The 27,792-nt window shown below is 38.7% G+C and overlaps 18 non-coding genes across 18 annotated transcripts; all 18 read left to right on the forward strand.

The window, feature by feature from the left end:
- Positions 1 to 10,409: 10,409 nt before the first annotated feature.
- Positions 10,410 to 10,493, forward strand: Trnal-caa (transfer RNA leucine (anticodon CAA)). Its single transcript has one exon. It is a non-coding gene; the product is annotated as a tRNA-Leu (tRNA).
- Positions 10,494 to 11,364: 871 nt separating this feature from the next.
- Positions 11,365 to 11,448, forward strand: Trnal-uaa (transfer RNA leucine (anticodon UAA)). The gene has a single exon. It is a non-coding gene; the product is annotated as a tRNA-Leu (tRNA).
- A 489-nt stretch (positions 11,449 to 11,937) lies between these two features.
- On the forward strand, positions 11,938 to 12,021 carry Trnal-uaa (transfer RNA leucine (anticodon UAA)). Its single transcript has one exon. It is a non-coding gene; the product is annotated as a tRNA-Leu (tRNA).
- A 6,517-nt stretch (positions 12,022 to 18,538) lies between these two features.
- Positions 18,539 to 18,622, forward strand: Trnal-uaa (transfer RNA leucine (anticodon UAA)). Its single transcript has one exon. It is a non-coding gene; the product is annotated as a tRNA-Leu (tRNA).
- A 106-nt stretch (positions 18,623 to 18,728) lies between these two features.
- Positions 18,729 to 18,812, forward strand: Trnal-uaa (transfer RNA leucine (anticodon UAA)). The gene has a single exon. It is a non-coding gene; the product is annotated as a tRNA-Leu (tRNA).
- A 107-nt stretch (positions 18,813 to 18,919) lies between these two features.
- Positions 18,920 to 19,003, forward strand: Trnal-uaa (transfer RNA leucine (anticodon UAA)). The gene has a single exon. It is a non-coding gene; the product is annotated as a tRNA-Leu (tRNA).
- Positions 19,004 to 19,301: 298 nt separating this feature from the next.
- Trnal-uaa (transfer RNA leucine (anticodon UAA)) lies at positions 19,302 to 19,385 on the forward strand. Its single transcript has one exon. It is a non-coding gene; the product is annotated as a tRNA-Leu (tRNA).
- A 106-nt stretch (positions 19,386 to 19,491) lies between these two features.
- On the forward strand, positions 19,492 to 19,575 carry Trnal-uaa (transfer RNA leucine (anticodon UAA)). The gene has a single exon. It is a non-coding gene; the product is annotated as a tRNA-Leu (tRNA).
- Positions 19,576 to 20,090: 515 nt separating this feature from the next.
- On the forward strand, positions 20,091 to 20,174 carry Trnal-uaa (transfer RNA leucine (anticodon UAA)). Its single transcript has one exon. It is a non-coding gene; the product is annotated as a tRNA-Leu (tRNA).
- A 488-nt stretch (positions 20,175 to 20,662) lies between these two features.
- Positions 20,663 to 20,746, forward strand: Trnal-uaa (transfer RNA leucine (anticodon UAA)). The gene has a single exon. It is a non-coding gene; the product is annotated as a tRNA-Leu (tRNA).
- A 298-nt stretch (positions 20,747 to 21,044) lies between these two features.
- On the forward strand, positions 21,045 to 21,128 carry Trnal-uaa (transfer RNA leucine (anticodon UAA)). The gene has a single exon. It is a non-coding gene; the product is annotated as a tRNA-Leu (tRNA).
- Positions 21,129 to 21,236: 108 nt separating this feature from the next.
- Trnal-uaa (transfer RNA leucine (anticodon UAA)) lies at positions 21,237 to 21,319 on the forward strand. Its single transcript has one exon. It is a non-coding gene; the product is annotated as a tRNA-Leu (tRNA).
- A 106-nt stretch (positions 21,320 to 21,425) lies between these two features.
- Positions 21,426 to 21,509, forward strand: Trnal-uaa (transfer RNA leucine (anticodon UAA)). The gene has a single exon. It is a non-coding gene; the product is annotated as a tRNA-Leu (tRNA).
- Positions 21,510 to 21,805: 296 nt separating this feature from the next.
- Trnal-uaa (transfer RNA leucine (anticodon UAA)) lies at positions 21,806 to 21,890 on the forward strand. The gene has a single exon. It is a non-coding gene; the product is annotated as a tRNA-Leu (tRNA).
- Positions 21,891 to 22,189: 299 nt separating this feature from the next.
- Trnal-uaa (transfer RNA leucine (anticodon UAA)) lies at positions 22,190 to 22,273 on the forward strand. Its single transcript has one exon. It is a non-coding gene; the product is annotated as a tRNA-Leu (tRNA).
- Positions 22,274 to 22,762: 489 nt separating this feature from the next.
- On the forward strand, positions 22,763 to 22,846 carry Trnal-uaa (transfer RNA leucine (anticodon UAA)). Its single transcript has one exon. It is a non-coding gene; the product is annotated as a tRNA-Leu (tRNA).
- A 298-nt stretch (positions 22,847 to 23,144) lies between these two features.
- Trnal-uaa (transfer RNA leucine (anticodon UAA)) lies at positions 23,145 to 23,228 on the forward strand. Its single transcript has one exon. It is a non-coding gene; the product is annotated as a tRNA-Leu (tRNA).
- Positions 23,229 to 23,335: 107 nt separating this feature from the next.
- Trnal-uaa (transfer RNA leucine (anticodon UAA)) lies at positions 23,336 to 23,419 on the forward strand. The gene has a single exon. It is a non-coding gene; the product is annotated as a tRNA-Leu (tRNA).
- The last annotated feature ends 4,373 nt before the right edge of the window (positions 23,420 to 27,792 follow it).

Below are 27,792 nucleotides of genomic sequence, written 5' to 3' on the forward strand. Positions count from 1 at the left end.
TGATTCTTTGTTTTTACATGTTAGTAAAATTGAAGGAACCAAATCAGAATGTTAAGTGCTTTATTATTTATTGTACGTATGTTTGTAAAAATTTAAAGGAACAAAGTTTAAAGTCAACTTTATAATGAGAGCAACAATAAAGATTAGAGTTTAAAGTACGATGTATTACAGCGTATGAAACTTTCTTCGTATATTCAGACTTGTGACTTATAAAACAAAATTATAGATTATTTTTATTGTAATGTAAATAAAAAGCAGTTATTTTGCAAATGTGAGCATATTTAAATTTACAGTTAAAAGAGGTGCGATCTTCTGGCAAGCATTTCCAAGAAGGGTAGCATTGTTTACAAATGTGGACCTACAATTTCTTAATGATTAGAACTGGCAGTATCAGATTTAATCTATTTCTTGACATGTTTGTCGATTTATTCTTGTTAAAAACTTTCAACTTTTCTGATCGATTTTCACTTTTTACTGAATTGACTTTAACTAAGTCATCTTGATTTTGGGAATATAGAATTGTTTCTTCCGAGTTTCAGGTAAATTCTGAAAAACTTAAAGATAAATTGTCTAAATCCTATCAAAAGAAGTAGCACTTAAAAAAAAAAGCCGCTGGCGAATTAAATGGGGATATCGATAGCTGTTCAAAACGGGGGAGGGGAGCGTCCACATTTTAAAAGACATAAAATATAAATGAAACATCTTAAATTATGCTTGAATATTAAGACAGATATAAGATAGAATGCTCTTACGGTATTATTTTATTTCAACTCAAATGATTTTTTTATGCAGTTCCTTAGTACTTAGAAAAAAAGCTCCAAAAAATTAAATTTAAACAATATAATAACACAATTGTGGAATAAAATATATGAAAAAAAAAATATTTAAAAAAATTACAAGTAAAATATTTCATATTAAGTACAGAAATCTAAATTATTTTACATCACACATTGTTTCATATTCAGATTTCTAAAAATGGGCAGCTGTCGAAGAAAAAGAATATGAAGCTGGTATCAGTTGAACATAGCTCGAGCTGTTAACAAGTGTTGGAATGGAATATGAGTTAAAGAAAAAGAAAGAAGAAACATCTACGGTTTTCAGTGCTACTATAGCAACTCGGGGAGGGGGGGGGGGGCTAAAAGAGGCTAGATGCAGTATTCATTATTTTAAATGAATACCTCAATATTTCCCAATTGGTTGTCCTAAACGTCGACCTTGCTCCATTTTCTAAAAAAATAATTCTCTACCGCATCCTAATTATTGCTTTGAAGTAAACATATTGCAATCCAATAATCTGGAGCCTATTATAAGAAGAAACTAGTTTCAAGTTTCATTATCCGTAAGATATATATTCTCCCGATCACCGATCACTTCAGTTATCCGATCAAAAAAAATAAATATTACTCTTAATCAACGGTCTCCTATGTATTACAAAATCCTTCAAAACTACCGAAAGTTAGAAGGATTTTTTTAAATTGTATTTCAAAAACCAGTATAAGTGCATTTCTTGACATGGAAGACAAAATGTAAGATTATGTTCTTTCTTTTTTCTTTTTTGAGTTCTTATGTAAAGTATTCAGATTAGGTCTATTTTAATTAGACACTAATAAACCACCGTTTCAATTGCGTAGTTTCCAAATTGCTGCACAGCAGTTTTTTTTTTTTCTCCTTGAAAACAACATATTTAGCGCTTAACTGGTTCCTGAAATAAACGATTCAATTACAATTTAGGTATATGTTAAGGGGTTTCAAAATAAAAGCAACTCCCAAGGCAATCTTAATTTCAGATCATTCAGAGTTATAATTTTAATCATTTTAGGGCGTATTTTTATACCTACGTAATTTGATTTTTCCATGAATGTTTTTTGGTGTCCACAAGTTTTATGAGATTCTAACAATTTTTATTTTGACAGATGCTTTCATGATATAAGGCCTAATGATGGCACCTAAGTCGGCAAAGATGTCACAAAGAAGAATCAAGTTTGTAATGTAAAAATATTGGCCTTGAAAAAATCAGCATTCGGTTTTAAATGAATTTCTGCAATTTCACTGTAAAAGCTACTAATCGATATTTATAGGTGATGTATACGAAATAAAATAATTTGGCAATTTTTAATGGTGTGAATGTTTCATTTTTTCTCATGAAAACAGTATAACATAATATAAAGTTATATAATTTTTCGAGTAGTAAAACCAATTTTTAACTTTAATACTAGTACTCATAAACCTGCAGATTTTATTATACCGAGTGAAAAATTGTTTCTGTTTAGTAGCTCTGGAATTTTAAACCGTCACATATTTATAGTTTTCATCTATGTAAATTTTAAAAGGTTAATAGGATAAAGTATTATCTAATCTTTAATAATCAGTTTAGAATAAAAACCATTCTGTGCAGTCTAAATGCTGTATACTGCACATATGGTGTGAAATAAAATTAGTTTGTTACTAGTATTTCTCAAATAAAGTAGATCCAAATGCAACTTATAATATTAAAAAAAGAAAACCATGAAAATATTCTGTTTTACCATAAAAGAAAAATAAATGCATATAATTGCATGCATCAAGTTAAAATTAACTTAAAGGTTTAATGGATTGCATATTGCAAAACATTTCTCACGTTATGCTGCACATTTTAGCATTACAATAATGCTGGAAGTGAAAAAAGTAGTTTTAGTGAAGATACGATGTAGTATTTTCAGTTATATATAAAAAACCATTCTCATTTTTACTACCTCCATGGATCAAAAAGTTTTGTATTATGAAAAAGCTATAGCTGTTCTTAAAATAAAGCTTCAGACCATATTTTGCAGTTTCCTTCAATTTGTAAAAGTCTGCAATAAAGCTAAAAGTTTTTTGTAGAAATGAAAATGCACCACTTTTTCTTCTTTAACATGTGTTTATAAAATATTGAGATGGGGCATTGATTTATTTTGTGTACAAGGAAATTAATATCAATAAAACATATATTTAGCAGCAGTTAACTATTTTTATGTAAAAGTGTTTTATATTTCTTTATTTGTCGCTTTTCATAGCCTAAAACATTATTTTTGTTGTTGAAAAACTTAAGAAAAGGAACAGATTTCGTATGTAGGCTGATTTATATAACGTACATACTGACTCAATTGCTTTACTTTTCGATATTGTTCTTCAGCTGTAAAAGCAGTGATTTCGGCTATGAAAAGAAACGATAGGGTGAAACAACCCTTTTGCATAAAAACTGATAACTTCATTTTATGGTTTACTGCTGTTAATTTTACTATACAAATCATTTATAAAACCGTATACTACTGCTGCTTTTATGGCACAATTCAGTTGATTCCGCAGCATAATACTGCAAACTTTACAGTTTGATACTGTTAATTTTGCAGGGCAATTCCGTTACAAAACAGTATATAACTGTTAATTTTACATATTATCTCTGTTAAATTTACAGGTCAAGTCATTCCTAAAACAGTATATTGCTGCTGATTTTACAGTTTGATACTGTAAGTTTTACAGGGCAGTTCTATTAAAAAGCAGTATATTACTGCTAATTTTACAGTTTATCGCTGTAAATTTCACAGTAAAAGTCTGTTATAAAACAGTATATTACTGCAAATTTTACAGTTTAGAATTGTAATTTTTGCAGTTTTTCTTTGGAATGCGAGCTGCCAGTATTTTACTGTAAAAACAACAGCTTTTTTTTGCAGTGTAAGAACAGTTTAGGCTAAATACCATCAACAGTAGTTTTATTTGATTAAAGCTATTGAAACTTTAGAGAAATATTTCGTATATCAATGAATTGAATCTTTTTCCTTCAATTTTCGGGTGTTCTAACTGTAGTTACCTATCTGGAGCTTATCACTTTTAGTTTAATTCAAGTTAGAATTTGCATTCTTAATTACTGAATCATTAGCTTACTGCTATGCAGAGTTAAATTAGATCAAATCACAGAAAAAGACTTTAATACATTAAATTAACTATTTTTCATAAAAAGTTCCTTTTCGTATTTGCAGTTTCATAACACAAAACATGAAAAGTATAATGAAACAAAGAAATTTTTTATACAACAATGAGCTGCATAAAACTACTGAAAACAATGCACGATAAAGTAATAAATGAACTTCTTCCTATCGTATGAAAAAGGTACAATTCAGCCCAAAACAATATACCTTATATAAGTTTCAATAAGATATTAACGATATACAAAAAGCGCCATAGCTTATAACAATAAGTAAGCATAACAAAATACAAGTTATTAAAAAAAAACACAAAAAATGGAATAAAAATAATAAATCCATCTTAGATATAAAAAAACATTCTTTATCGAATGCTCAAAGAAAGGATACTTTAAGTGATTTACGATGAAATTTACATTAAACTACTTTCAAAATAAATGGATTCGATGACATTAGTAGAAAATCAATACTTTAGTAGAAATATGTGTTGTTTTAATTTACCAAAAATAGATTAATATGTAGATATAAGACTGTTTTATTCTAAACACAAGCTTAGTCAGTTGAATACATTCCTTTGACTCGATTATTGATCGGATCAGCCTTCGGTTTATTTTTATCTTTACCAAGATAAATCAATCATTCTGCAAAGGAAATAAGAAACTGAATATAAAACTTGAAAAACTCTGTTAAAGAAACTGATTTATGATGAAAATGAAATATTGGATTTCAAAAAAGAAATCGAAAAATAATGTTAAGGTCAGATTTCATGTTCAGAAATCAGTTAATATAGCGAAACGTGGAGTAAACTGATGATATTAAACTTCAAAAAATATTTATCGCTTTAGGATTTGAATTAAAATTTTGATTTAAATCTACGACTCCTTCAAATTATAGTGCTTGATTTTCAAAAAAAGAAAAGAAAAAAAAAAAAAACCTCTGGTTATCTCCATTTGAATTCTGAAAAATATATCATCTGAAACAAAAACGTTTTTCGTCATCGTACACAACCTATCGAATAAGCTGACGAACTGCCAACATCTATATTAATAATATAAATCTGAAGAGTTTGTTTGATTGTTAAACGCGCTAATCTCAGGAACTACTAGCTCGAAATGAAAAATTCTTCGTGTGTTGAATAGACTATATATTGAGAAAGGCTGTATGTGATTTCTTTTAAATCAGATTCAATAAAATATTAGTAATTGAAAATCAAATGTGCAATTAATTGATTAGTTTCATAAGTTTAGTTATATGAATTTCTAAGAAGATGGCAGGGAAAGTTAAAGCAGAAGAGTTTATTTGCATTCTCTAATCTCAGGAACTAATGGCTCAAATTGAAAAATTATTTTTTAATGAAATAGTCCACTTATTGAGGAAGGCTCTAGGCTATATCTCTAAGGCGGACGGCGAACGCTGGTTTTTAAAATTTTAACTCCCGTCTGAGCGTGGGTTTGAATCCAACTCCTGACAGACGGCGAACGCTGTTTTCAAATTTTAACCTCCCACGTTAATTGCGTTTAATACTTTGATCACTACGATTAATCATAAGCAAGGAGGTTCCGGTGGCCTAACTGTGGTCATGGAGGCCGAGCGGTCTAAGGCGCCAGATTTAAGCTTTGGTTCTCATCTCAGAGCGTTTGTTCGAATCCCACTCCTGACAAACAGGGAACGCAGTTTTCTACGTTTTTACGTCCCGCCTTAATTGAATTTAATAATTTGATAACTACGATTTGATAACGTAAGCAATGAGGTTCCGGCGACCTAACTGTAGTGAGGGTGGCCGAGTGATCTAAGATGCCAGATTTAAGCTCTGGTTCTCATCTAAGAGCCTGGGTTCGAAACCTACCCCGTACAGACGGCGAAGGCTACTTTTCAAGTCATTACCTCCCGCGTTAATTGCGTTTAATAATTTGATAACTACGATTAATCATAAGCTCTCTCAGGTTCCGGCGACCTAACTGTGGTCAGGGTGGTCAACCTGTATAACGCGCCAGATTTAAGCTATGGTTCTCATTTGAAAGCGTGGGTTCGGATGCCACTCCTGACTGTCGGCGCGCTCAGCTTTTCTATTTTTTGCCTCCCGCGTTAATTGCATTTACCACTTATATAGCTACGATTAATAAGAAGCTAACAGGTTTAGATGACCTGCCCTTGGTCAAGATGGCCGAGTGGTGTCAGTCGACAGATTTAAGCTCTAGTTCAAATCTGACAGCGTGGGTTTAAATCCCACTCGTAACAGACGGCAAACGCTGATTTTCAACTTTTTACTTCCCGCGTTATTTACTTTAATAACTACGAGCAATTCTAAGCTATCAGATTCCGGCGTCCAAATGGTGGTCAGGGTGGCCAAGCGGTCTACGGCGCAAGAGTTAAACTCTGGTTCCGATCTTAGAGCATGGGTTCGAATCCCTCTCGTAACTGACGGGGAACGCAGCTATTCATACTTTGACCCCCTACGTTAATTGCATTTAATGCTTTGATAACTACGATTAATCAGACGCAATCAGGTTCCAGAGAACGAGCTGTGGTCAAGGTGCCCGAGTGGTCTAAAGCGTCAGATTTAAGTTCTGGTTCTCATTTAAAAACTTGGGTTCGAATCACATCCCCTGCAGACGGCGGACGCTGCTATTCAACCTTTTACCGACCGCATTAATTGCATTTAAAACTATTATAATTACGATTAATAAAAGCTATCAAAATCTGGCTCGCTGTCCGTGGTCAGGGTGACCGAGTAATCTAAGGCTTGAGGATAAATTTTGATTCCCATCTCAGATAGGGGGTTCAAATTCCACTCTTTTCGCATTTTCACCTCCCGCGTTAATTGCATTTAATACTCTGATAACTACAATTAATCGGAAGCTTTCTGGTTCCGGCGGCCTAATGGTTGTCAGGGTGGCCAAGAGGTCTAAGGCGCTAGTTTTAAGCTCCGGTTCTAAGCTGAAAGCGTGGGTTGAAACCCACTCTTGACAGACGGGGAACGCTGCTTTTCAAATTTTTACCTCCTGCGTTTAATACATTAATAACTACGATTAATCATTTGCTATTAGAATCCGGCGACCAAACGGTGGTCAGGGTGGCCAAGTGGTCTACGTCGTAAGATTTATCTGTTGTTCCGATCTGAGAGCATGGGGTTCGAATCCCACTCGTAACAGACTGAGAGACTCGTAACGGCAGGTTTTCATGCTTTGACTTCCTGCGTTAATTGCATTTAATGCTTTGATAACAACGATTAATTGGAAGCAATCAGGTTTTTTAGAACGAACTGTATTGAGGGTGGCCGAGAGGTCTAAGGCTTCAGATGTAAGATCTGGTCTTCATCTGAGACAGTGGGTTCAAATCACACCCCTGACAGACGGCGAACGCTGTTTTTTAAATTTTTACCTACCGCGTTAATTGAATCAAAAGCAATCAAGGTCCGGTGCCCTTTGCGTGGTCGGGTGGCCGTGTGGTCTAAGGCGCCAGATGTAAGCTCAGGTTCTCATCTGAAAGCGTGGGTTTGAATCCCCCTCCTGATAGACAGCGAACGTAGCTATCTATGTTTTTACCTCCCGCGGTAATTGCATTTAATATTTTGATACCTACGATTAATCAGAAGATATCAGGTTTCGTCAACCTGTCCGTGGTCAGGCTGGCCGAGCGGTATAAGGCACCAGATTTAAGCTCTGGATCTCATCTGAGAGCGTGAGTTCGAATACCACTCCTGACAGACAGGGAACGCAGCTTTCTATAGTTTTACCTCCCGCAGTAGTTGCATTTAATACATTGATAGCTACAATTAATCAGAAGCCATCAGGTTTTGTCGACCTGTCCGCGGTCAGGTCGGCCGAGCGGTCTAAGGTGCCAGATTTAAGCTCTGGATCTCATCTGAGAGCGTAGGTTTTGATGCACACGCCTGAGAGATATCGAACGAAGCTTTTCTATTTTTTACCTCGCGCAGTAATTGCATTTATTATTTTAAAAGCTACGATAAATCAGAAGATAGTCGGTTTCGTCGGCTTGCTCCTGATCAGGGTGGCCGAGTCGTCTAAGGCGCAAGTTTTAAGCTCTGGTTCTCATCTGAGAGCGTGGGTTCGAATCCCTCTCCTGACAAAGGGCGAACGTAGCATTATCACGGGACGCGGGAGAGTCCCGCCCCGCCAAGGAAACCAAACGTCAGCAGCCAACAGAAGCAAATCCACCGCCAAAGACGAAAGAAAATAAAAGCGACCAAGAAAAAGATTACACGACAGAACAAGTAGGGGTTTTTGGGTTTTTCACCCCTCTGTATCTCAGCCCCATGAAGACCCCCGGAGTTGATTTTTGGTACGATCAATCTCTATGGGCCCCTGCCGCCGTAAACCAAAATACAATCCCCTGGACCATCAGGGGGAGGAGGTATTAAAGTTATAAAATCGCTGTTCAAAAAGTTTTCGCTTTCTTTGACAGGGCTACAGCCCAGACGAAAAAAGGAATCAAGCTGAAATTTCGCACACACATTCCTTGTGCCCTACTGATGTGCCTTTTGTGCCATTTGACCCCCCTCCCCTTCCCCCCTCGTTTTTACCACCCAAATTGTACCTTCCCGGGGTTCTATCACAGCCCCCCGCGGGGCTACGGAAATGATTTTTTGGGTACATATTCTTGGGGGGCCATTGAGTACATATACAAAAATTCAACCTCCAGGGACATCATGGGCCGGAGTAATTGAAGTTTGGAAATCACTAACTTTCCCTAAATTCTTATGTACTTACTCTCAGCGCATAGGGTTTGTTTATTTCGGACTGCAATTGCAAGGTTAGAACAGATCTAACAGTTATTCCAAAGTTGTCTTAGGAAATGAAATTCAATCAAGACAAAAACATATCCAACAGTCGCAACTAGACGTTAAATCGCGGATATCACAAATTTGCCACAGCGACTGCGCATGCGCGCAGACTAAGCTCATTGGGCTTTGTGTTTTCAGATTCTATTTTGTTTGTTTATACTTACGCAGAGAAACAAATTAATGAATGAGATTAGAATGCTGTAAAATAGCACTTTTTTATTGGTTTGCTTATTTTCTAAATTAATGGATTTTTCACAAACAAGACATAATGAATTGAAAATATATGAAATACCTGTGTGGATATCCTTGCTTTGCAGTAATTTGTTAGCTGAAAAAATTTTTGCAATTAATTTAAGAAAGACTTAAGCAAATTAATGAGCTTAGTCCGCGCGCAACATGTGCATTCACTATGCCGAATTTGGGATATCCGCGATTTGACATCGAGTAAAGTTGTATAGATCTTCTGACACATTCAAATTTAAAATATTTAATGGCTTAGTTTTTTTTTTTTTTTTTTTGCTCGGTGATAACATGCGTTATTTCGTTTTTTAAATGAACTTTTAAACAAAACTAGGTATTAAACAAGACAAAGACTTATATCAAGAAAAGGATAAATGACCAAGCAATTAAAATTATCCCATAAAACGTAAAATAATCCACGATTCAAGAAAAAATGTAATGAAACAAAAAGTGAAAAGCTAGATTAAAATAGCTGTAAAACTTTAAAAGAAACCTTCATGAAAATGTTGAATAATCTGTCAAATAAAGAAACTGTAATAGAATTTATTGCGAAGTTGTAAAATACTCGAAAATAAATATAATTTAAAATAAAATATTTTATTATCCAAGAAGTTTCCTTTGCAACAGAGAGGATACAAGTATTGCAATAATATTTAAACCGCCAAATTCTTGCAAAATGAACCTAGAATCTTAATAGTCAAAAAATAACTTGACGTAAAATTAGGCTACCAATTATTGTTCCTTAAAAACACAAAACAGCTTTGTTTCAATTGAAAATTTTCTGACTTGAAGTTCTCAATTCTAAAAATACAGACAAAGTAATAATATCAATGCAAAAAGATGTGATATCTCATCAAAAACAATCCTGTTGTAAAAATTTCCCCACCAAGAAAACCTTTAATTTTTCCACACAAAAAAGAAAACCTGCATCCTACACGCAAAAACCGTCAGCCATAAAAAGTTATGATATCCAGTTTGTCCGCCAAGTATCAGCCAAACTATCATCCTCCCTCTTCTCCTTTTTCATCACAGCTACTTCCATTAGAACCTCCTCCCACCTTCAACTCCTCAGAAATATGGATAGATGTTTTAAATTGTTTATCTTGTTTGGCGGGAAGTTTTTCAAAGTGAAGTGGTTGCTTGGTGAGCAAAAAGCTTCTCGCCAAACAAGATAAACAATTTAAACCTCCCAAGGTAATAGCTTTTAAAACATTGATAGCTACGATTAATCAGAAGATATGAGGCTTCACTGACCTGTCCGTGGTCAGGGTGGCCGAGCGCAATAAGGTGACAGACTGGGTTCGAATCCCTCTCCTGACAGACGGCGAACGTAGCTTGTTTTATTTTAACCTCCCTCCGTAACTGCATTTAATATTTCGATAGCTACAATTAATCAGAAGATATCAGGTTTCGTCGACCTGCTCGTGGTCAGGGTGTCCAAGTGGTCTAAGGCGCCAGATTCAAGCTCTGGTTCTCATCTGAGAGCGTGGGTTCGAATCCCACTCCTGACAGACGGGGAACGCAGCTTTCTCTGTTTTTGCCTCCCGCGGTAATTGCATTTAATACATTGATAGCTCGATTAATCAGGAGATATCAGGTTTCATCGTCCTGTCCGTGGTCAGGGTGACCGAGCGGTCTAAGGCGCCGGATTTAAGCTCTGGTGCTCTTCTGAGAGCGTGGGTTCGAATCCGCCTCCTGACACTCGGCGAACTGAGAAGTTAAATTTTTTTTCCTCGCGCAGTAATGGCATTTAATATTTTGATAGCTACGATTAATCAGAAGCTAACATGTTTTTTCGCCGTGTCCGCGGTCAGGGAGCCGAGCGAACTAAGGCGCCAGATTTAAACTCTGGTTCTCTTCTGAGAGCGTGGGTACGAATCCCTCTCCTGACAGACGGCGAACTTAGCTTGTTTTATTTTTAAATCCCTCGGTAATTGCATTTAATATTTCGATAGCTACAATTAATCAGAAGATATCAGGCTTCGTCTACCTGTCCATGGTCAGGGTGAGCGAATGGTCTAAAGCGCCAGATTTAAGCTCTGGTCTTCATCTGAGACCATGGGTCTCGAATACCACTCCTGACAGACGGGGAATGCAGCATTCTATGTTTTTACCTCCCGCAGTAATTGCATTTAATACATTGATAGCTACGATTAATCAGAAGATTACAGGTTTCATCGTCCTGTCCGTGGTCAAAGTTGCCGAGTGGTCTAAGGCGCAAGATTTAAGTTCTGGTTCTCTTCTGAGAGCGTGGGTTCGAATCCCACTCCTGACAGACTGCGAACGTAGGTTTTTTTTTTTTTTCCTCCCTCGGAAATTGCATTTAATATTTCGATAGCTACGATTAGTCAGAAGATATCGGGTTTCGACGATTAGTCTGTGGTCGGGGTGGATAAGTGGTCTAAGTCGCCAGATTTAAACTCTGGTTCTTATCTGACAGCGTGGGTTCGAATCCCACTCCTGACAGACGGGGAACGGAGCTTTCTATGTTTTTACCTCGCGCGGTAATTGCATTTTATACATTGATAGCTAAGATTAATAAGAAAATATCAGGTTTCGTCGACCGGCCCGTGGTCAGGGTGACCGAGTGGTCTAAGGCGCAAGATTTAAGCTCTGGTTCTGATCTGAGAGCGTTGGTTCGAATCACACTCCTGACATACGTGGAACGCAGCTATCTACGTTTTTTCCTCCCGCGGTAATTGCATTTAATACATTGATAGCTAAGATTAATCAGAAAATATCAGGTTTCGTCGACCTGCCCGTGTTTAGTGTGGCCGAGTGGTCTAAGGCGCTACATGTAAGCTCTGGTTCTCATCTGAGAGCGTGGGATCGAATCCCGCTCCTGGCAGACGGAGAACACAGCTATCTATGCTTTTACCTCCCGCGGTAATTGCATTTAATACATTGATAGCTAAGATTAATCAGAAAATGTCAGGTTTCGTCTACAGGCCCGTGGTCAGGGTGGCCGAGTGGTCTAAGGCGCAAGATTTAAGCTCTGGTTCTCGTCTGAGAGCGTGGGTTCGAATCCCTCTCCTGACATACGGAAAACGCAGCTATCTATGTTTCTACCTCTCGCGGTAATTGCATTTAATACATTGATAGCTAAGATTAATCAGAAGCCATCAGGTTTTGTCGACCTGTCCGCGGTCAGGTCGGCCGAGCGGTCTAAGGTGCCAGATTTAAGCTCTGGATCTCATCTGAGAGCGTAGGTTTTGATCCACACGCCTGAGAGATATCGAACGAAGCTTTTCTATTTTTCACCTCTCGCAGTAATTGCATTTATTATTTTAAAAGCTACGATAAATCAGAAGATAGTCGGTTTCGTCGGCTTGCTCCTGGTCAGGGTGGCCGAGTAGTCTAAGTCGCCAGATTTAAGCTCTGGTTCTCATCTGAGAGCGTGGGTTCGAATCCCTCTCCTGACAAAGGGCGAACGTAGCTTTATCACGAGACGCGGGAGCGTCCCGCCCCGCCAAGGAAACCAAACGTCAGCAGCCAACAGAAGCAAAACCACCGCCAAAGACGAAAGAAAATAAAAGCGACCAAGAACAAGATTACACGACAGAACAAGTTGGGGTTTTTCACCCCTCTGTATCTCAGCCCCATGAAGACCCCCGAAGTTGATTTTTGGTACGATCAATCCCTAGTGGCCCCTGACGCCGTAAACCACAATACAATCCCCTGGACCATCAGGGGGAGGAGGTATTAAAGTTATAAAATCGCTGTTCAAAAAAGTTTTTGCTTTCTTTGACAGGACTACAGCCCAGACGAAAAAAGGAATAAGCTGAAATTTCGCACACACATTCCTTGTGCCCTACTGATGTGCCTTTTGTGCCATTTGACCCCCCTCCCCTTCCCCCCTCGTTTTTACCACCCAAATTGTACCTTCCCGGGGTTCTATCACAGCCCTCCGGGGGGCTACGGTAATGATTTTTTGGGTACATATTCTTGGGGGACCATTGAGTACATATACAAAAATTCAACCTCCAGGGACATCATGGGCCGGAGTAATTGATGTTTGGAAATCACTAACTTTCCCTAAATTCTTATGTACTTTCTCTCAGCGCATAGGGTTTGTTTATTTCGGACTGCAATTGCAAGGTTAGAACAGATCTAACCGTTATTACAAAGTTGTCTTAGGAAATGAAATTCAATCAAGACAAAAACATATCCAACAGTCGCAACTAGACGTTAAATCGCGGATATCACAAATTTGCCACAGCGACTGCGCATGCGCGCAGACTAAGCTCATTGGGCTTTCTGTTTTCAGATTATATTTCGTTTGTTTATACTTAAGCAGAGAAACAAATTAAATTAGAATCACCTGGTAACTCGGTTACCAGGTGATTCTAATTTAGAGACTTTTGTAACTGATTCATTGTCGCAGCGTATTATAAATGGACGGCCGAAAAGGTAGTACTTGAATGATTTAACTGATTCTTTGACAGCGAAGAATTCTTTTTCAAAAATGGGATACTTCTGTTGAGCAGGCGTAAGTTTACGAGAAAAATATGCTATCGGGTGGATGATGTTACTATTATCTCTCTGACCTAGCATGGCAGATATGCAGTTATCCGACGCATCAGTAGAAAGCACGAAAGTTTTGCTGTAGTCAGGGTGAATCAAAATTGGTGGTTGTGACAATTTTAATTTTAATTTGTCAAAGGCGGATTGTGCTTCTTCAGTCCATTTCAGTTTGGATCCTTTTCGAATTAAATTAGTTAAAGGAGCTGTAAGAGCACTAAAATGTGGAATGAATTTCCGATAATAATTTACTAATCCAATCCATCTGCGTACTTTGCGAACAGTGTTTGGAACAGGAAAATCTTGTATTTTCCGTAGATTTTCATCGGTTGGGGAAATGCTATATTGGTCCAGTTGATGTCCCAAAAATTTGATGGAAGGTAAAATCCACTGACATTTTTGAGGATTAAGGGTCAATCCGAATTCTCGAAGTCGGGAGAACAATTTATCTAATTTGAAAAGCATTTGATCAACAGAATCGGCGCCTAAGCAAAAATCATCAATGTAATTAGCAATATTGAGGTCAGAAATTGGAGATAGTAATTTGTCGGAATAGCTTTGGAAAATTTCTGGTGCGGCATTAATACCTTGCGGTAGAGAGCGATGACGATATGTGCCATAAATTGTGCTAAAAGAAGTCATGTCCCTATCTTCGGGTTTTAAAGGTATTTGTCAAAAACTGTTTGAGAGATCGAGTGATGTGTATAGTTGTGAACCTTTCAAATTTTCCAAAAGTGTGTGAATAAGAGGTAAATTATGTTTTTGGTATCGCAAATTTTTGTTCAGTTCCCTAAAATCTACAACCAATCGCCATTTTTGTTTTGCAGGGTCATTACTCTCATTTTTTTTCTTTATCATTATCAGTGGGAAACTTATATGGGAAGATGAACGTTCAATTACCCCACATTCTTCTAATTCATTCAATTGCCGTTTTAATTCCGATCGAAGAGATTCGGGTACGGAATAAGGGCGTGTGGAAGGTAATTTGCATGGGTCTACGTGTAGATTTAGAGTTTCTATATTTGATCTGCCCATAGTGTAGATTCTGGTACTAAAAATATCTGCATATTTGTACAGCAGTTGGAGAAGTTTGGTTTTTGTTTCGTTATCTAAATGCGATAAATTAAAATCCGATTCCTTAAACTCATCCTTCCTTAGTTGTTTAATTTTTTTCATATCCCGTATTTCAATGTCCGAATTAATGTTTGCCATTTTTGTATTTTTGTTGAGGGATATTTCCTCCGAAGAAAGGTTTGAAATAACAACCGAAACAGTTTCATCCTTTGAAATTTTCGCAACCGCTGAATGTAACTCTAAAAACGGATTACGTAAAATTGGAGTTAACAAAATGTCGTCTCCTACTTTAGCGGGGATATCGACAGATAAATCAATAATTTTGGTTTCATGTGGTTGCAGCGTGTGCTTTTTCCTGAGAGTGGCTGTGGACGAAGGCAAATTATTAAATGAAGTGGAATTAGCATCATAAAGTCTCGTTGAAACAGTATTGAATGCAAGCGTGTCATTGTGAAAATTAAGGTGAAATTTGTGTAATTTTAGAAAATCATAGCCCAAAATAGCCCTGTATTGGGACGGAAAATTTTTTGTAACAAAAAAATTGTGTCGAAAATGCTTATCACCTATTGTTATTGGTACGGAAACACAACACTCAAATTTTAAAGATTCGCCTGAAATGGTTTTTATCAAAATGTCCTTACTAACAGGCTTAATTAAAGGATCATTTTTAATTTTCTTGTACACGAAATCATCAAGGAGGCTGACACTAGCCCCACTATCAGCAAGACAAACAGTGTCGAGGCCTGCAAATTTCATTAGTAATACGGGTAAATATAAATTTGAAATATTTGGGTCAATTTTCTGGGTATTCAAGACGCATGGAAACGGCTTATATTTCTCGGTTTGGGGATCGCTAACCGTTTCATTTTTTTCTCTTGTTCCTGCGAGCCCCACTTCTAGTTTAAAGGACGATGATTTGTAGAGGGGTGAAATGGAGGAAAAGCGCACTGCTGATCTCTGTTATTCTCGGTCTGGGACTGAAAGTGAGGATGGAAACTTTGGATAAGAGTTGTTGTAAGGGGATCTGCTGGAGAACTGATTCTGCGGGGGGAGGACGGGGATGTCATTTCTTGTGCGATTTCGGAAATAACATTCGCTAGTGTAATGATTCGTCCGATTGCAAATTTCGCAATGTCGCGCATAGTTTTGTTCGTATGTGGGTGGAGGTCTGAAGTTTCGGGAATTATTTTGCCCGTGTGTATTTTCTGATCTGTAATTGCCTGAAAAATTTTGCCTATAATTAGGTGGAGTTCTAAAGTTATTTGTTCTGGGTTGATATTGATTTCGATATTCACGAAAGTTTGAAGAGATTTTTAAATCCTGGATATCTTTAGTTAAGGATGAGATCATTTCGTGCGTGGCACGCGCATGTTCGGACAGGATGGTAGCAAAATCGCTGTTAGTCGGTGAGGTTGTTGTCTGAGTTTTTGTGTTATTTACTGCGTGTTCATTTTCAATTCTGTTCAACTGTAGTAATTCCACGAAGTCGACCGCTTCCTGGAATTCCGTGGGATTTTTCATTAAGACTGATTGTTTGAATACTGGGCGTAAGCCTTCAATGAATTTGGACAATTTTGTGTTATTATAAATTTTCTTAACGTCATCGTTTTCTAACGCGATGTCGCCAAAAAATTTCAATGTGGCGGTTGCTACCCTAGCAGCAAAGTGCTTAGCTGGCTCCTTTTCGTACATTTTACACGATGAAAATAGCTGTTGTCGTGATGTTAAACTGGATTTAATTTCAAAAAAATCTAAGAATTTAGTTTTGAAATTATCATAATTAAGCTCAGAAGATAGATCCGGGCAGTTTATCAAGTGGTTTAATGCGTCACCTCGGATTCGTGATTTTATAACAAACAATTTCTCTTCATCGGAACAATTGGATGCGGTGGTAAGACTATCAACTAATTGTACAAAATATCTGGGTGTGACAGCAGAAGAGTTATCGAATTGTGGGATAAGGGACTGAAAGGTGGCTAGTTTTGAAATAATGGGGAGGGAATTTGCACCAGCGGGAGGATTTTCGGAGATTGTATTTTGCATGATTACAATTTTTTTTTCTTTGGCAAAATATTTCAATAAACAAATAATAACGCAATAAATTTTCTCAAAAGAACACAAATAAAATACATTTTCAATATCGATCCGTCATAATAGAGAAAAAATAAAGCGATAAATAATAATTTCATTTCACAAAAAAATCAGCAAGTATAAATTCAAACAAAAAAAAATTCAAGAGCCTTAAATTGTTTTTAGACATGACTACGTAAAGAAATAGACACCATTTAAAATCCGAGAAAATAATTGAGTCTTATTTAAAAGTGATATAATATTACAAGTATAAAGTGATAAGATGAATCCAACTATAATGAATGCAAACAAAGTAATTTCTCTAGCAAAATAGAAAAAGTCACGGTATCATTTAATGTTGCCTTTGACTAAATTAAAAATCGCGTAATCAATAAACATTCAAATTTGCACTGCATCATTTACTGTTGCCGTTCACTAACATAAATTTCGCGTCGTCGATAACCGTTCGGAATGGTCACGGCATCATTTACTGCTAGGCCAATTACTAACTTAAATTTCGCGTCATCAATAACCGTTCGGAATGGTCACGGCACCATTTACTGCTGGGCCGAAACCCCATAGTGGAGTTCGTACAATGCGTTGTGTTATGATTTGGTGGACTTTTGGACTGTAGGAATAATAGTTGGATTCATTTTTGCACCTTGAAAGTTTATTAAATAAAATTGTACATATACAGTTCTAAACTAAGCTTAGATATTTAGCTAGGAGTTAAATATTTATATTCAAAACATTAAAGATTTCAATAATTAAGTACATCATGATTCTGCTCTCCAAAGGAATTAAACTTTAATCTACTGGTTTAAATTAAGTTGTGGGAAGTGGGAGCTAGTATTGTACGTACCAAGATTTCGGTCCTTTCTCCATTAAGTCATCCAAAGGCACAGCGCGTTTCTATCATGACTCCGGACAAACGTCTCGGAGAAACGCCGAGCTCTCGAAAGATCTTCTCCCCTCAAAACTCTGTCTCCTCTACCTTCCAAAACTATCTCTTCTCCTCTCGAAAAATCTTAACTCCTTGTTTTATACTGGGGGATAAAGTTCCCTGATCGGGGCACATTCTCTGGGGATCATAGTTCAACATCTGGAGATCCAGCTTCCAGGAAAACCCTATGCTTTATGGGGTACGGAGTGTAGCAAAGTGTCAGAATGGAATTTTGTTATTCCCAAGTCTTCTATTTTATGGGCTCGAAAATGTCAGAACTTCAGAAGTTATATCCTACAGCTATGACTCGGAAAGGGGAAAAATGTTTGAAATGTCCGAAAGAAGCTAACCCCTTTTGACCCACTGCGGGTGTCACAGAAAATTCCAAGTGTCGCTTACTCAAAACAAGCGGAGGGAAACTTTCCCGCCAAAATGTGTTTATTTCTAACTCTCTATTTTATGAGATGCAACTGCTCGGGGGTCTGAACTTATTTCCTGCACGGGAAAAATGTACCGCCGCACCGCGACAAAAAGGTCAACTCTTCTTAACCTAAAAGACGTTTAAAAATGCGAGGGAGGCTATTTGTAGCGGAATGAAGGTTCAGGGGATAGATATCCCTTTCCAGGCATGTGGGGCAGAAGGTCAAAATCGGCCCCACAGTAGACTTTTTTATTTATTCCTCCCTCGGTAATTACATTTAATATTTTGATAGCTACGATTAATCAGAAACTCTCAGGTTTCGACGACCTATCCGTGGTCAGGGTGACCAAGTTGATCAAGGCGCCGTATTTAAGCTCTGGTTCTCTTCTGAGAGTGTGGGTTCGAATCCCACTCCTGACAGACGGGGAACGCAGCTATCTATGTTTTTACCTCCCGCAGTAATTGCATTTAATACATTGATAGCTAAGATTAATCAGAAGATATCAGGTTTCGTCGGCCGGCCCGTGGTCAGGGAGGCCGAGTGGTCTAAGGCGCCAGATTTAAGATCTGGTGCTCATCTGAGAGCTTGGGTTCGACTCCCAGTCCTGACAGACGGGGAACGCAGCTATCTATGGTTTACCTCCCGCGGTAATTGCATTTAATACATTGATATCTAAGATTAATCAGAAAATATCAGGTTTCGTCAACGGGCCTGTGGTTAGGGTGGCCGAGTGGTCTAAGGCGCCAGATTTAAGCTCTGGTTCTCAGCTGAGAGCGTGGGTTCGAATCCCACTCCTGACAGACGGGGAACGCAGCCATCTATGCTTTTACCTCCCGCGGCAATTGCATTAAATACATTGATAGCCAAGATTAATCAGAAAATATCGGGTTTCGTCGACCGGCCTGTGGTCAGGGTGGCCGAGTGGTCTAAGGCGCCAGATTTAAGCGCTGGTTCTCAGCTGAGAGCGTGGGTTCGAATCCCACTCCTGACAGACGGGGAACGCAGCTATCTATGTTTTTACCTCCCACGGTAATTGCATTTAATACATTGATAGCAAAGATTAATCAGAAAATATCAGGTTTCGTCGACCGGCCCGTGGTCAGGGTGACCGAGTGGTCTAAGGCGCCAGATTTAAGATCTGATTCCCGTCTGAGAGCGTAGGTTCGAATCCCACTCCTGACAGACGGGGAACGCAGCTATCTATATTTTTACCTCCCGCGGTAATTGCATTTACTACATTGATAGCTAAGATTAATCAGAAAATATCAGGTTTCGTCGACCGGCCCGTTGTCAGGGAGGCCGAGTGGTCTAAGGCGCCAGATTTAAGATCTGGTGCTCATCTGAGAGCTTGGGTTCGACTCCCAGTCCTGACAGACGGGGAACGCAGCTATCTATGGTTTACCTCCCGCGGTAATTGCATTTAATACGTTGATATCTAAGATTAATCAGAAAATATCAGGTTTCGTCAACGGGCCTGTGGTTAGGGTGGCCGAGTGGTCTAAGGCGCCAGATTTAAGCTCTGGTTCTCAGCTGAGAGCGTGGGTTCGAATCCCACTCCTGACAGACGGGGAACGCAGCTATCTGTGTTTTTACCTCCCACGGTAATTGCATTTAATACATTGATAGCAAAGATTAATCAGAAAATATCAGGTTTCGTCGACCGGCCCGTGGTCAGGGTGACCGAGTGGTCTAAGGCGCCAGATTTAAGATCTGATTCCCGTCTGAGAGCGTAGGTTCGAATCCCACTCCTGACAGACGGGGAACGCAGCTATCTATATTTTTACCTCCCGCGGTAATTGCATTTACTACATTGATAGCTAAGATTAATCAGAAAATATCAGGTTTCGTCGACCGGCCCGTTGTCAAGGAGGCCGAGTGATCTAAGGCGTCAGAATTAAGCTCTGATTCTCATCTGAGAGCGTGGGTTCGAATCCCAATCCTGACAGACGGGGAACGCAGCTATCTATGTTTTTACCTCCCGCGGTAATTGCATTTAATACATTGATAGCTAAGATTAATCAGAAAATATCAGGTTTCGTAAACCGGCCCGTGGTCAGGGTTTCGTCGACCGCCCCGTGGTCAGGGTGGCCGAGTGGTCTAAGGGGCCAGATTTAAGCTCTGGTTCTCATCTGAGAGCGTGGATTCGAATCCCACTCCTGACAGACGGGGAACGCAGCTATCTATGTTTTAACCTCCCACGGTAATTGCATTTAATACATTCATAGCTAAGATTAATCAGAAGATATCAGGTTTCGTCAACCGCCCCGTGGTCAGGGTGACCGAGTGGTCTAAGGCGCCAGATTTAAGCTCTGATTCTCGTCTCAAAGCGTGGGTTGGAATCCCACTCCTGACAGACGGGGAACGCAGCTATCTATGTTTTTACCTCCCGCGGTAATTGCATTTAATACATTGATAGCTAAGATTAATCAGAAAATATCAGGTTTCGTCGTCCGGCCCGTGGTCAGGGTAACTGAGTAGTCTAAGGCGGCAGATTTAAGCTCTGATTCCCGTCTGAGAGCGTGGGTTCGAATCCCACTCCTGACAGACGGGGAACGCAGCTATCTATGCTTTTACCTCCCGCGGTAATTGCATTGAATACATTGATAGCTAAGATTAATCAAAAATTTCGGGTTTCGTCGACCGGACTGTGGTCAGGGTGGCCGAGTGGTCTAAGGCGCCAGATTTAAGCTCTGGTTCTCAGCTGAGAGCGTGGGTTCGAATCCCATTCCTGACAGACGGGGAATGCAGGCGTCTATGTTTTTACCTCTCGCGGCAATTGCATTTAATACATTGATAACTAAGATTAATCAGAAAATATTAGGTTTCGTCGAACGGCCCGTGGTCAGGGTGACCAAGTGGTCTAAGGCGCCAGATTTAAGCTCTGATTCCCGTCTGAGAGCGTGGGTCCGAATCCCACTCCTGACAGACGGGGAACGCAGCTATCTTTGTTTTTACTTCCCCCGGTAATTGCATTTAATGCATTGATAGCTAAGATTAATCAGAAAATATCAGGTTTCGTCGACCGGCCCGTTGTCAAGGTGGCCGAGTGGTCTAAGGCGCCAGAATTAAGCTCTGATTCTCATCTGAGAGCGTGGGTTCGAATCCCACTCCTGACAGACGGGGAACGCAGCTATCTATGTTTTTACCTCCCGCGGTGATTGCATTTAATACATTGATAGCTATGATCAATTAAAAAAATATCAGGTTTCGTCGACCGGCCCGTGATCAGGGTGGCCGAGTGGTCTAAGGCGCCAGATTTAAGCTCTGGTTCTCATCTGAGAGGTGGGTTCGAATCCCACTCCTGACAGACGGGGAACGCAGCTATGTTTGTTTTTACCTCCCCCGGTAATTGCATTTAATGCATTGATAGCTAAGATTAATCAAAAATTTCGGGTTTCGTCGACCGGCCTGTGGTCAGGGTGGCCGAGTGGTCTAAGGCGCCAGATTTAAGCTCTGGTTCTCAGCTGAGAGCGTGGGTTCGAATCCCACTCCTGACAGACGGGGAACGCAGCTATCTATGCTTTTACCTCCCGCGGTAATTGCATTGAATACATTGATAGCTAAGATTAAACAGAAAATATCAGGTTTCGTCGTCCGGAGAGTAGTCAGGTTAACCGAGTAGTCTAAGTCGCCAGATTTAAGCTCTGGTTCTCATCTGAGAGCGTGGGTCGAATCCCACTCCTGACAGACGGGGAACGCAGCTATCTATGTTTTTACCTCCCGCGGTAATTGCATTTAATATATTGATAGTTAAGATTAATCAGAAAATATCAGGTTTCTTCGACCGGCCCGTGTTCAGGGTGGCCGAGTGGTCTAAGGCGCCAGATTTAAGCTCTGATTCTCTTCTGAGAGCGTGGGTTCGAGTCCCACTTCTGACAGACGGGGAGTGCGTCCATTTATGTTTTTACCTCCCGCGGTAATTGCATTTAATACATTTATAGCTAAGATTAATCAGAAGATATCAGGTTTCGTCAACCGCACCGTGGTCAGGGTGACCGAGTGGTCTAAGGCGCCAGATTTAAGCTCTGATTCTCGTCTCAAAGCGTGGGTTGGAATCCCACTCCTGACAGACGGGGAACGCAGCTATCTATGTTTTTACCCTCCCGCGGTAATTGCATTTAATACATTGATAGCTAAGATTAATCAGAAAATATCCGGTTTCGTCGTCCGGCCCGTGGTCAGGGTGACCGAGTGGTCTAAGGCGCCAGATTTAAGCTCTGGTTCTCATCTCAGAGCGTGGGTTCAAATCCCACTCCTGACAGGCGGGGAACGCAGCTATCTATGTTTTAACCTCCCGCGGTAATTGCATTTAATACATTGATAGCTAAGATTAAATAGAAGATATCAGATTTCGGCGACCGGCCCGTGGCCAGGGTGACCGAGTGGTCTATGGCGCCAGATTTAAGCTCTGATTCTCGTCTGAGAGCGTGGGTTCGAATCCCTCTCCTGACAGACGGGGAACGCAGCTGCCTATGTTTTTACTTCCCGCGGTAATTGCATTTAATAAATTGATAGCTAAGATTAATCAGAAAATATCAGGTTTCGCGGTCCGGCCCGTGGTCAGGGTGACCGAGTGGTCTACGGCGCCAGATTTATGCTCTGGCTCTCATCTGAGAGCGTGGGTTCGAATCCCACTCCTGACAGACGGGGAACGCAGCTATCTACGTTTTTACCTTCCGCGGTATTTGCATTTAATACATTAATAGCTAAGATTAATCAGAAAATATCAGGTTTCGTCGTCCCGCTCGTGGTCAGGGTGACCGAGTGGTCTAAGGCGCCAGATTTAAGCTCTGGTTCTCATTTGAGAGCGTGGGTTCGAATCCCACTCCTGACAGACGGGGAACGCGGCTAGCTATGTTTTTACCTCCCGCGGTAATTGCATTTATTGCATTGATAGCTAAGATTAATGAGAAAATATCAAGTTTCGTCGTCTGGCCCGTGGTCAGGGTAACCGAGTAGTCTAAGGCGCCAGATTTAAGCTCTGGTTCTCTTCTGAGAGCGTGGGTTCGAATTCCACTCCTGACAGACGGGGAACGCAGCTATCTATGTTTTTACCTCCCGCGGTAATTGCATTTAATAAATTGATAGCTAAGATTAATCAGAAAATATCAGATTTCGTCGACCGGGCCGTGGTTTGGGTGGCCGAGTGGTCTAAGGCGCCAGATTTAAGCTCTGGTTCTCATCTGTGAGCGTGGGTTCGAATCCCACTCCTGACAGACGGGGAACGCAGCTATCTATGTTTTTACCTCCCGCGGTAATTGCATTTAATACATTGATAGCTAAGATTAATCAGAAAATATCAGATTTTGTCGACCGGCCCGTGGTCAGGGTGGCCGATTGGTCTAAGGCGCCAGATTTAAGCTCTGGATCTCATCTGAGAGCGTGGGTTCGAATCCCACTCCTGACAGACGGGGAACGGAAATATCTATGTTTTTACCTCACGCGGTAAGTACATTTAATACTTTGATAATTATGTTTAATTAGAAGCTGATTTCATGCAACTATTTCTGATTAATCTTAACTCAGTTCAATAAATTGAGCACAAAACTTGCATGTTGCATAATTAGAACATTTTTCGTTGAATTTAGAGTGCTGCAGTGCAACGTCGTGTTGAGAACGGGAAAATCTTAGAAAATTCGATTGAACTTTCAGCTCAAAAATAAATTGAGCATGAAAAGATCGAATTAAATACAGACTGTAGTGACAGATGGAAGATTGATTAAAAAAGAGAATACATTATATAGGACAAAGATAAAATGTATCATACTTACAAAATGCTGCAAAAAAGTAAACTTGGTTAACCGTTGAGAAGTGATTCAAGATTTCCCCCAAACTGGACTTTTGCCAACAAAGTAGGAAGACATGTTCTAAGCGAGTACAGTAGAGCCGCTCTGGGACATCTCGACACCTTAAGGGAAAAGGATGAATAACTAGTTTGTATTTGAGGGTTTTATCATTTATTTTTCCTGAAAATATTTTTTCGCTTATTAGTATCACTTAGTAAAAATTTGCTTCGGTTCGAAAACGCCATCAATAAAATTAATGTAATAGAGAATTTAAAAACCAAATGTCTAGTTCTTCCTAAGCTGCTAGCGATCTCGAAAGGCACCTACGCCAAAATCCGATAACAATGTAGAAACGGATAGAGAGGTTTAACTGATGTCTGATCTTTCAAACTTTGTAAACTATGAGTAACTAATGTGATAGAAATTTAAGAGCCAGTTTTTATAAGAACCGGGCAGAAACGGGGTGTCCAGATATACACCATTTTTGATTTTGCTCAAATTTTTAGGATGGATTCTTTTAAAGATTTTAGAAAATACGTATTTTTTCTTTTCTTCCAAAAAACATTTTTGGGGACCTGTAAAAAATCGTTAAGTGGAGCCCGACGTAGAGGTTTTTCCAAATCGTTTTTTTTTAAATGCGATTGTTTTTGTGCATTAAGCATCGGGCAAAAAAATTCTTGTGCTGACAATATGACCTTTAGTACCTAAATTGAAACATATCGTAAATTTTGTGGCTGACCTTCAGTGCAGCATTTCAGGGGTCGCCGAACTTTGTCGAATAAAATGAAAAGGTGCCATGTTTCAGGCCCTCTGGTTCCCTACATTCAGGTTCAACCATGGTTTTTGTACGTAATTTGTGTAAGAATATATATAAATTATTCAATATCCTCATTAGTTGCTTGGCTCACTCTCTGCGCTGCCATAAAATGGCAGCTTTTGTATCGAAAAATGCTAAAAAGTGCAATTTTCATAAGGCTTTATCTCAGTGCACTGAGGGCCAGTGTAGAACTGGATGCCTGCATATCAAATATAAGTATGTATTTTCACAAAAAAGTGACTGAACTATGGGAAAATTCGTTTCAAGAACACAATACGTATTTCAAAACAGTAAAATGAACTATTCAGTTTTCAATTCAGTCAACATTCCGGGTTTTAACTTTCCTCCAGGGACTTCCTGATACTATTTAAAAAACTAGATTGATCAGAAACTTACCATAAAAGAGTTGTAAACTTGGAAATAGGCTGTTTATGCTTACTCGCATACTTTATAATATGATAACTAAAAGCAAAGTGAAAGGAAAACATCAAAATCTGATTAAAAAAATGTACTTTTTAGGGGCCTGTAGGGGGTGCATTGAGGGTTAGCAAAGAACGTGATGCCTACATTTCAATTTAGAGTGCATGTCTTTTCACAAACAAGTGACATAACTAGTTGCAATGGCTCTGAAGGCTCATAAAATGCACTTCAAGATGAGGAAATTGCATAAGAGTTAACGACGCATCCAGATAGTTGTATTTAAGCTACAATGCTTTGTCTTGCATTTTTTTTTCTTGTTTCACTTGTCAGTTAGGCAACTATACCCTTGTTTTTTAACGTCATAGTATTGCTTTTATCATAAGTAATAAAATATGACTTAGTAATTGTTTGTTATCATGGTAGTTTAGTGCAGAGAAAATAATTTTTGTCACTATAATGTACAGGCTAAACGAATGTCAATGAACTAGTATAATGTACAGTACAAACGAAAAAAAAGCTATCTTATTTAAAATAATTAAAAATGTACGTAAAACACTTTCAAAAAAGTGTATAACTTCTGTTTTTACCGCAATAATAACCGTTTTTTTTTTTTTTTTTTCACTTTGCTTCCAGTTATCATAATATAATGTATGCGAGTAAGCACAATCAGTCTATTTACAAGTCTATAACTCTTTTATGGTGAGTTTTTGATCATACTAGTTTTTTAAATAGTATCTGGAAGTCCCTGGAGGAAAGTTTAAACCCGGTATGTTGATTGAATTGAAAATTAAATAGTTCATTTTACTGTTTTGAAATACGTATTGTGTTCTTGAAAAGAATTTGCCCATAGTTCTGTCACTTGATTGTAAAAATACACATACTCCAGTTTGAAATGCGGGCAGTAAGTTCTATACTGACCCTCAGTGCACTGAGATACAAACCCCTAAAAAGTACATTCTTTATCATATTTTGATGACAAAATTGCTATTATTTCGCAGCAGTGAGTATAAACCATGCATTTAATGAGCCTATTTAGTAATTTATATATATCAGTACACAAATTGCTTGCAAAAACTATGGTTGAACCTCAGTGCATGGAACCAGGTTGCCTCAAACATGACGCATTTTCACTTTATTCGGCACAGTTTAGCCACCCCTGCCAGGGTCCACTGAAGGTCAGCCATAAAATTTACGATACATTTCATTTGAGACACTAAATACCATGTTGTAATCACAAAGATTACTTTTGCTGATACTCTATGCGCAGAGATAATTGAATATTAAAAAATGTCGATTCGGGAAAAATCCTTCGTTGAGACTAACTTTCGGAATTTTTGTGTGTCACAATTTTTTTTTTTTTTTGGAAGAAAATAAAAAATATGTGTCTTCTAAAATCATTCAAAGAAACCACTGTAAAAACTTTAGAGAATTCAAAAATGGCATGTATCTGACCTGCCTGACTCTTATAAAAATATCTCTTTAACATTTGTTTCTTGGTCAATCTTTGAAACTTTAGGATCTTCTATTATCTTCTATGTTCTTAGCTTACTGCATTTCAGTGGTTTTTATACGCGACACTAGATTGCAATCTGTGCTTTATGCGTGACACTACAGTGCAGTCCATGCTTCATACGCGACACTACAGAGCAGTGTCTACGCTTCTAAGTGGTTTTCTTAAGCATGTCGAGATAATTCAAGTGTCGATATGCTCCTGAGTGACTCTAGTGAGAAACAAATGTTTTTCTGAAAAAATTAAATCAAATGTATCTCTATAAATACAGTGGTAGTCAAAATTATAAGGACAAAAGAAAAATACCCAGATCTTGGCTGCATTTGGTTGGAAAGTTATGCAAATTTTAATACTAGACACCAATGGTAAAAGACACTTTTTTCGTAGTTTTATTGGAAATACATAGAAATTTCGCATTCATACAATGAAGTTTGAATTTATACATTCCTATTATTTGAACAAAATTATAAGGACAATTTGATTTGTGCATTCTAAAAAGCAAAATTTGCGGGGTTTTTTTTCTCTGCACACTGCATTGCATAACAATATAAATGCTCAGTAGGCGATTGGGGACATCACATTCTATTTTTACAGTCATGTCGTTAGGTACTAAACTTAAAGAATTTGAGAAAACTAAAGTGGTAGGTTGAAAAACTTCACGACTTACTGTACGTCAAATAGCAACACATCTGAATAGATACAGGGCGGTCATTCCAAGCTCGTCAGCTTGCGAGATCGAGATTCTCGCTCACGTGATCGGTTGTGGCGTAGAAATGTCGCAAAGTAGCATTCTAATCTACTCGAACCTAGCCGCAAGACAAGTTCGAGTAAATCAGAATGCTACTTTGCGACATTTCTACGTGACAACCGATCACTTGAGCGAGAATCTCGATCTCGCAAGCTGACGAGCTTGGAATGACCGCCCAGATCGGCCATTTCGTGATTTCTCAAAAATCCCGGCAAATAATGACCACAAAGATGAACAGGTAGGAAATCTTCTGTTTCTGTTCGTGTAAAACAAATTATAATAAGACGAGGTTGCTCCAAAAAACAAACACCAACACATATTAGATGGAAATTTAAGTTACAATGCAGTTTTGGAACTGTTCAACAAGTTTTAAAAAAAAAGAAAAAATTTCATGATGTGAAACTAATGTCACGACCGACTCTTAAAAGATTCATATGAGATCAAGGGATGAGCGTCGCCAAAAATGCGTTGTTATGGGTAAAATGTGGGACAATGTTGT

The sequence above is a fragment of the Uloborus diversus genome, chromosome 3 (genome assembly GCF_026930045.1).
Source record: "Uloborus diversus isolate 005 chromosome 3, Udiv.v.3.1, whole genome shotgun sequence".
Lineage (NCBI taxonomy): Eukaryota > Metazoa > Arthropoda > Arachnida > Araneae > Uloboridae > Uloborus > Uloborus diversus.